Below are 7,342 nucleotides of genomic sequence, written 5' to 3' on the forward strand. Positions count from 1 at the left end.
TATTCACTGCTATTCCACCTGGCCAACAAATGATTCCCATAAGCCACAGCAACGCGTGGCCGGGCAAAGCTAGTTATATATATAGAAGGGTAATGAAATTTCGGCCTAGGACAAAACAACAAAACTACACATCCCAGAAACACTAAACTTGGCAGCACAACCCCTCATCCATGCCTCTACGTTCATACAACAAAAAGCTCCAGCTACTCCAGAAAACAGCCAGGCTTTGAGACTGCAAGGCTATTCATCGCTATTCCACTTGGCCAACAAAGGATTCCCATAAGCCACAGCAACACGTGGCCGGGCACAGCTAGTGATTTTATAAAAGTTTCCATTGTACAGATATACTCACTGGGGAACTCTCTTAGCCTCGGAGAAAGGCATAAGTAGCACATTTCTTCTGCCATAAATAACTCACAAGTAGACCTAAAGGCACATAATGACAAGAGGCAGATCGCAAACTACATGCTTTGCTTTTCTTTAAAAGCCACCCTCTCCATCTCTCAGCCTCGAGTTAATTGTACAGCAGGGGGTTGGTTTGTTTTCTGTTTCTCTGCGGTAAATGTATTTTAAGTGGATCTCTGTCATTCCAAATGCTTTTTCACTAGCTTCAATGACTCTTGACGGCTTTTCACAGAATCCTAGAGTAGGAAGGGGCACCCAGAGGCCATCCAGTCCAACACTATCTATCAAAGCAATGTCAATCAAGGCGCTGCTTCAGGCCAGCCTTTTTGCTATCTCCACTTTGGTGAGGGTTTAAATCTGAAACTTTGGGCTGTTGGCATTGTCAGAGTATTAGCAGCACAGCAGTCGTTGGATGGAATCAGTGGAGCGCAGAACGAAGAGAAACTCGGGGACGTTGGTAAAACTATTTACAAAGTTTTACTGTATCAACACAAACAGACAACAGACGACAGATGAACACAGGACTTGACTTGAACTCTAGGCAATGTCGAAGAGATAAGCAAACACTATAAAGGTTCAAAACATAAAAAGAGATGTGACATGTAAAGGCCACAGAAATAGTCAGGCCTCTCTGAGTATAGAGCTTTCTTCTTTCTATGTAAAAAAGATAAACAAATACTATAAAAGTTCAAAACATAAAATGCACTATGTAATTTAGAGCATCATGTACATACATTATTACCCGAGAGTTAACAGCAATAATGAAAATAATAAGTACAGTCAACTGTTGTAATCCACAGTAGTATCTTCCAGACTGTAATGTTTAAAGGAAACTGTAATTATCAAGGCTTAAATGTGGACTAATTGCAGTTTCCTTTAAACATTACAGTCTGGAAGATACTACTGTGGATTACAACATGACTGTACTTATTATTTTCGTTATTGTTGTTAACTCTCAGGTAATAATGTATGTACATGATGCTCTAAATTACATAGTGCATTTTATGTTTTGAACCTTTATAGTATTTGCTTATCTTTTTTACATAGAAAGAAGATAGCTCTATACTCAGAGAGGCCTGACTATTTCTGTGGCCTTTACATGTCACATCTCTTTTTATGTTTGGAACCTTTATAGTGTTTGCTTATTTCTTCAACATTGTCTAGTATAGACATTTGTGTGTATTTATCATTGAACTCTAGGCAGACAGAACTCAACTCCTAAGCAGACAGATCTCGATTGAACTCAGAACTGAACTGACGCAATCAGTAAGCACACACACCTGTGTCTGGATACTCCCTAGTTCCAGCCACACATCAAGGTCAACAAGCTTCTTAGCAATTAACTCTTTCCAGACTATGGTACATACAGGATGATGCAATCAGTTGCAATACAGACAAGACACAAATTGCATTTAAACACTATCAATACACAAATCCCACCTAAACAGGCATAAATGCTCACCAGGCAGGGCCCTCCATATCTCATCAGGGGTGTCATACCCCAGCCACCTTTGGTTTCTGAACCTGATTCAGAAACGAACTTTGACCAGGATGAAGCTTATTCTGACCTTTTGCCTAGTCCGCAGAGCTCCTTTCAGTTACAGCTGCCGGCTGTTGATAGTTCAGATGCTTCCTTAATTAGAGAAGGTTAGCTCCTTCTCTGCCCATTTTCCACCGGGAATTGAAAACATGGTTGTTCCAGAGTGTGTTTGGATGAATAGGCCCAATAGAGCTGTCATCAGAATACTTAAAAAGCATATGGCACTTTATCACTGTTACTTATTTCCATGATACAGCACTTTATGAAACCTGTCCCCATTGGTTTACTTTTAATTACTCTGATTTTATCTGCTTAGATTTTAATGTATTATCCATTATTTTATTTTGTGTATTGTTGGAATGGTTTAAGTTTTTGTCAAATATGTTGTGTTGTGTTGTTGTTTCGGGCTTGTCCCTGTTGTGAACCGCCCCGAGTCCCTTCGGGGAGATGGGGTGGGATATAAAAATAAAATTTATTATTATTATTATTATTATTATTATTATTATTATTATTATTATTATTTGGGAGAGATACTGAAGATGTTACTGAACCAGATGTCCAGAGTTCCCCAGAGACCGTTTCTGCATCGCCAGAGATCAGAAAAACAAGGGCTTCGAAGGAGTAACCGCTTGGCATCTCGAGGGGATTGTGGATGAGAAGATTCCCTTGGGAACCTTTGTGGAGTTTGGTTTCCCTCCGTTGGGATCTGATCTTCGTTCCATAAAAGTGTCTTGCACTGCAAACACTTTGCGGTATCAACGTAGCAAATACCTAAGAACAGTTCACTGACTCTAGCTCCTGGTTTTTATCCAGCCAAGTTTCCTGCTCCTGGCGGCCAAGTTGAGCCGTGACTCCCGATTAGAACCGGAGTAAATCCTCTTCCTAATAATAATAATAATAATAATAATAATAATAATATAATAACCTTATTTTTATACCCCGCCCCATCTCCCCAAGGGAACTCGGGGTGGCTTACATGGGGCCAAGCCCAGGCAACAAACAATATAAAACTCGGCAATAAAAAAACAAATCATAAACAAATAAATCACATATACCAATAAACAATAAACACACTTTGATAAAAACTTGGGTTAGCTCCTAAATAGGGTAGTGGGCCAGAAAAGTGCAAATAGTTTTATACAGTACAGAATAGGAAAGAATCAAGTTTGATCTTGTTCCTGAATCAAGTTTGATATTCGCTTCGTCTCGTTTCTGCCTTGATATCCACGACCTCCTAGTGACTTTGGACCTTGTTATTCGGCCTTGTTTCCTTGTTCTCTGCTCAAACTTTCCAACAGTTTGAGTGTGCTTCGGTTTTTGGACTTTGGACAATTATATTGGACATTTCTCTTCATCTTTTTTGGACTTATTCCTACCTTTTCACAAAGGACTATTTCCCACTCATCCTTTCCACTTATGCATTCCTGAATTTATATTTGCTTTAATTAAGATATTATATGATTACTAGCTGTGCCCAGCCACGCATTGCTGTGGCATTTTCTGGTGGTGTTGGTGAGAAATTGTTGAGGTAGTGGTGGTATTGTATGTCTGTTGTATGGTTGTGTTTATGTTTAGTATGCATTTGGTTGTTTGTGTACTGTGAAAGTGGTGAGGATAGAGGGGGTCTGTGTCCCTGTGTAGTATTGTATAGTATTTATACATTGTCCATGTATTGTGAATGCTTATTATCCAACACATTCACTTATCCAACGTTCTGCTGGCCTGTTTATGTTGGATAAGTGAGACTCCACTGTATATTTTAATATATTTTAATGTATAATAATCTTATATTATCTGCTTAGAACTGGATTATATGAGGCCCCTTCTACACAGCTGTATAAAATACACACTGAAGTGAATTATCTGGCAGTGTGGACTCAAGAAAATCCAGTTAAAATCAGATAATATAAGATTATAAATGGGTAATATAGCTGTGTGGAAGGACCTTGAGTCTACACTGCCATATAATTCAGTTAAAATCAGATAATCTGTATCTTATAGGCAGTGTGGAAGAGGCCTGAGGACTAACTTGTTACGGGTTTGTTGAAAAACAAACTGCGTGCAGTCCTGTCCAGACTTATCCAGTCCTTTGGTGTATCCACAATGAGCAAAAGAAAACAAAACAAGTCACGAAAATGGAAGAGAAAATCAAAAATTTACTCTTAAGTAGCAGAGTCAAAAATCACAATAAAACTTCCAGCAACAAAACTCACATAACGTTCCTTGCATTAAACTCATGCATCTTCATAGTAGGCTCTCAGCAAGTATTCAGTAAGCCCCAAAAGTCATTACAAACATTTCCCAGATATACCCCATTCAGGGAGTGGTTCAAGCTTGTTAGTCTTGATTGCTCTAATTACTCAACCATGAGTTGTAATTGACCAGGTGTTTTTCTCTTAACACACATACACAAGTAGTGATCCCACAGAAACTTAGTCACATACATGCATATACAGTAATATAACTGTGCCTGTCCCCTGGGCTGAGTAGGTTTCTAGAAGACCAAGTGGGCGGAGCTTAGCCCTCTAACTGGCATAAAAACAATTATTCCTTTCCCTCTAATTAGGACTTTATTTTTCTTTTCTTTTTGTTGTATCAACCTAGAGCCGTGGATGATGGGTTGTGTTGTCAAATTTCGAGGTTGGGGGGCCTGTAGTTTTGTTGTTTTGTCCGCTGCCCTGATGCCATCACTCTTTTATATATATAGATTGGTCTCTGTCTAGTTTCCAGTGTTCACACTGCCTTGGGGTGCAACAAGGGGTTAGACTGGATGACCTTTGGGGACCTCTTCCAACTGTATGATTCTTTGCCCTGCTCACAGAATGCAGAGGAAGGAGGAAGAATTGTGGTTTTCAGCCAGAAATATGGAGAAGGTTGAGAATTGCCAGGATTTCTAAGTTACACAGCATTAAGTGATAACAGAATCAGCATCTCAGATTTAAACACAGGTGTGATTGTAATAGGGGTGAAGTGGCCAGTGCTGAGAGTACAGTAGATAGGTTGTAGTAACCCTATGTTAAGGTTGCTGTGAGTTTTTCAGACTATATAGCCATGTTCCAGTAGCACTCTCTTGTGACGTTTCACCTGCATCTGTGGCAAGCATCCTCGGAGGTTTGCTCAGAGGTCTGTTGACAGTGAGGCAAGTGGGGTGTATATATACCTGTGGAATAATGTCCAGAATGGGAGAAACCCTTGTCAGTTTGAAGACATTAAGCAACCAAGGGCCAGTTAACACCTCCCAGACAGGATGCCTCCAGGCAACAGAGGCCAGGCTACGTCTATGCAGATACCCTCACTAATTGACTTTGCAGCTGCAAGGCTACTCAATGCTAGTCAAGCTTGCTAATTACAACATCTACACTTGCTTCAAACAGACATGGGTTCTTCCTCTCAACCTGGACATTATTCCACAAATATATATACACTCCACTTGCCTCACTTCCAACAGAACCTCTGAAGATGCCATTAGCCACAGATGCAGGTAAAACGTCAGGAGGGACCGCTGCTGGAACATGGCCAGACAGCCTGGAAAACTCACAGCAACATAGTGATTCCAGCCATGAAAACCTTGTGTTAGTTTGATGAGAGTGGATGAAGGTGAGAGTTGATAAGGTTTGATGTGTGCTGGAGGATTGTAGAGTTTGTACATATTGGGTTGAATGAAAAGTAATGCCTCCACCTTCGTTACTTGGGTTTGGATGGAATATTTTAATAAATCAAACGCAGAAATAATCCTTAGAACGTGCTCTTTAACTACCACTATTCACTTTTCCACATCATCACCAAACAATTGGATACATTTCTGCCAACGATGAACAAGTTCTCTGAATCCGTCACGGAAGAAGTCGGCACTCTGTTTCCGCAACCGGCGTCTCACAGGACCCGTCGTGCACAGATCTTCCCACAGCCAAGCAAAGCAATAATGTGACCCACACGTTCTTGTGAAATGCCGATGACGCTTGAAATTTCACTCTGAGAGATACGACGATCGTCCTGAATCAATCTGTCAACGTTTTGCTTGTGAAACTTGGTGGTTGCTGTCACAGGATGTCCAACTCTTCAGATGTTCCCACCTCAACATCTTTCAACTTACTCACCCAATGGCACTCAGTACTTGCATCAACACAATCCCCATAATCAGCTTGCATTCTCTGACGAATCTCCTTTGGGGTGACACCGTCTGCGGTTAAGAATTCAGTGACTGCACGTTGCCTAAGACGCATGGACCAACCGTCTGCACAGGGTTCCATACTTCGCCCTTTAACAACACAACCGTTCAATGCTAAGGCTTCCCCGTCTGCGCAGGGTTCCATACTTCACACTTTGACAACACAACCGTTCAATGCTAAGGCTTCCCCATCTGCGCAGGGTTCCATACTTCGCCCTTTGACAACACAACCGTTCAATGCTAAGGCTTCCCCGTCTGCGCAGGGTTCCATACTTCGCCCTTTGACAACACAACCGTTCAATGCTAAGGCTTCCCCGTCTGCGCAGGGTTCCATACTTCGCCCTTTGACAACACAACCGTTCAATGCTAAGGCTTCCCCGTCTGCGCAGGGTTCCATACTTCGCCCTTTGACAACACAACCGTTCAATGCTAAGGCTTCCCCGTCTGCGCAGGGTTCCATACTTCGCCCTTTGACAACACAACCGTTCAATGCTAAGGCTTCCCCGTCTGCGCAGGGTTCCATACTTCGCCCTTTGACAACACAACCGTTCAATGCTAAGGCTTCCCCGTCTGCGCAGGGTTCCATACTTCGCCCTTTAACAACACAACCGTTCAATGCTAAGGCTTCCCCGTCTGCGCAGGGTTCCATACTTCATCCTTTAACAACACAAACGTCCAATGCTAAGGCTTCCCCGTCTGCGCAGGGTTCCATACTTCATCCTTTAACAACACAACCGTTCAATGCTAAGGCTTCCCCGTCTGCGCAGGGTTCCATACTTCATCCTTTAACAACACAACCGTTCAATGCTAAGGCTTCACGCCAAATGGAACTAATGTAGAGAGTCTCCTGAACAAACCAGAACCTGCCGCAGACCAGGACTGCCATTGTTGAGGAGCTACGAAGGTGGAGGCATTACTTTTCATTCAACCCTCGTATATACTGTGTTTATACTGCTTTGTTTTTGGAAAGAACAACTTTGTTTACGTGATCTTGTTCCTGAAAGAGACCACTGAAACTATCAGAAGGTCCCTGGCTCCTTAACTGGGGATAATAGGCTCCTTTTTGGGTTAACAGGGAATTTTATGACTGCACAGAACGCCTGACGCTTCTTGCCTGCTTCTGAGTGAGACTAGCAAAGGTGAGAGCAAACTGCCAGTGAGTCAGTCCCTGAGCCATTAAAAGCAGCTGAATCTGACGAGAGGAATCTCAGAGGCATCTGACAGACGGC

The sequence above is a fragment of the Anolis carolinensis genome, chromosome 1 (assembly GCF_035594765.1).
Source record: "Anolis carolinensis isolate JA03-04 chromosome 1, rAnoCar3.1.pri, whole genome shotgun sequence".
NCBI classification, from domain to species: domain Eukaryota; kingdom Metazoa; phylum Chordata; class Lepidosauria; order Squamata; family Dactyloidae; genus Anolis; species Anolis carolinensis.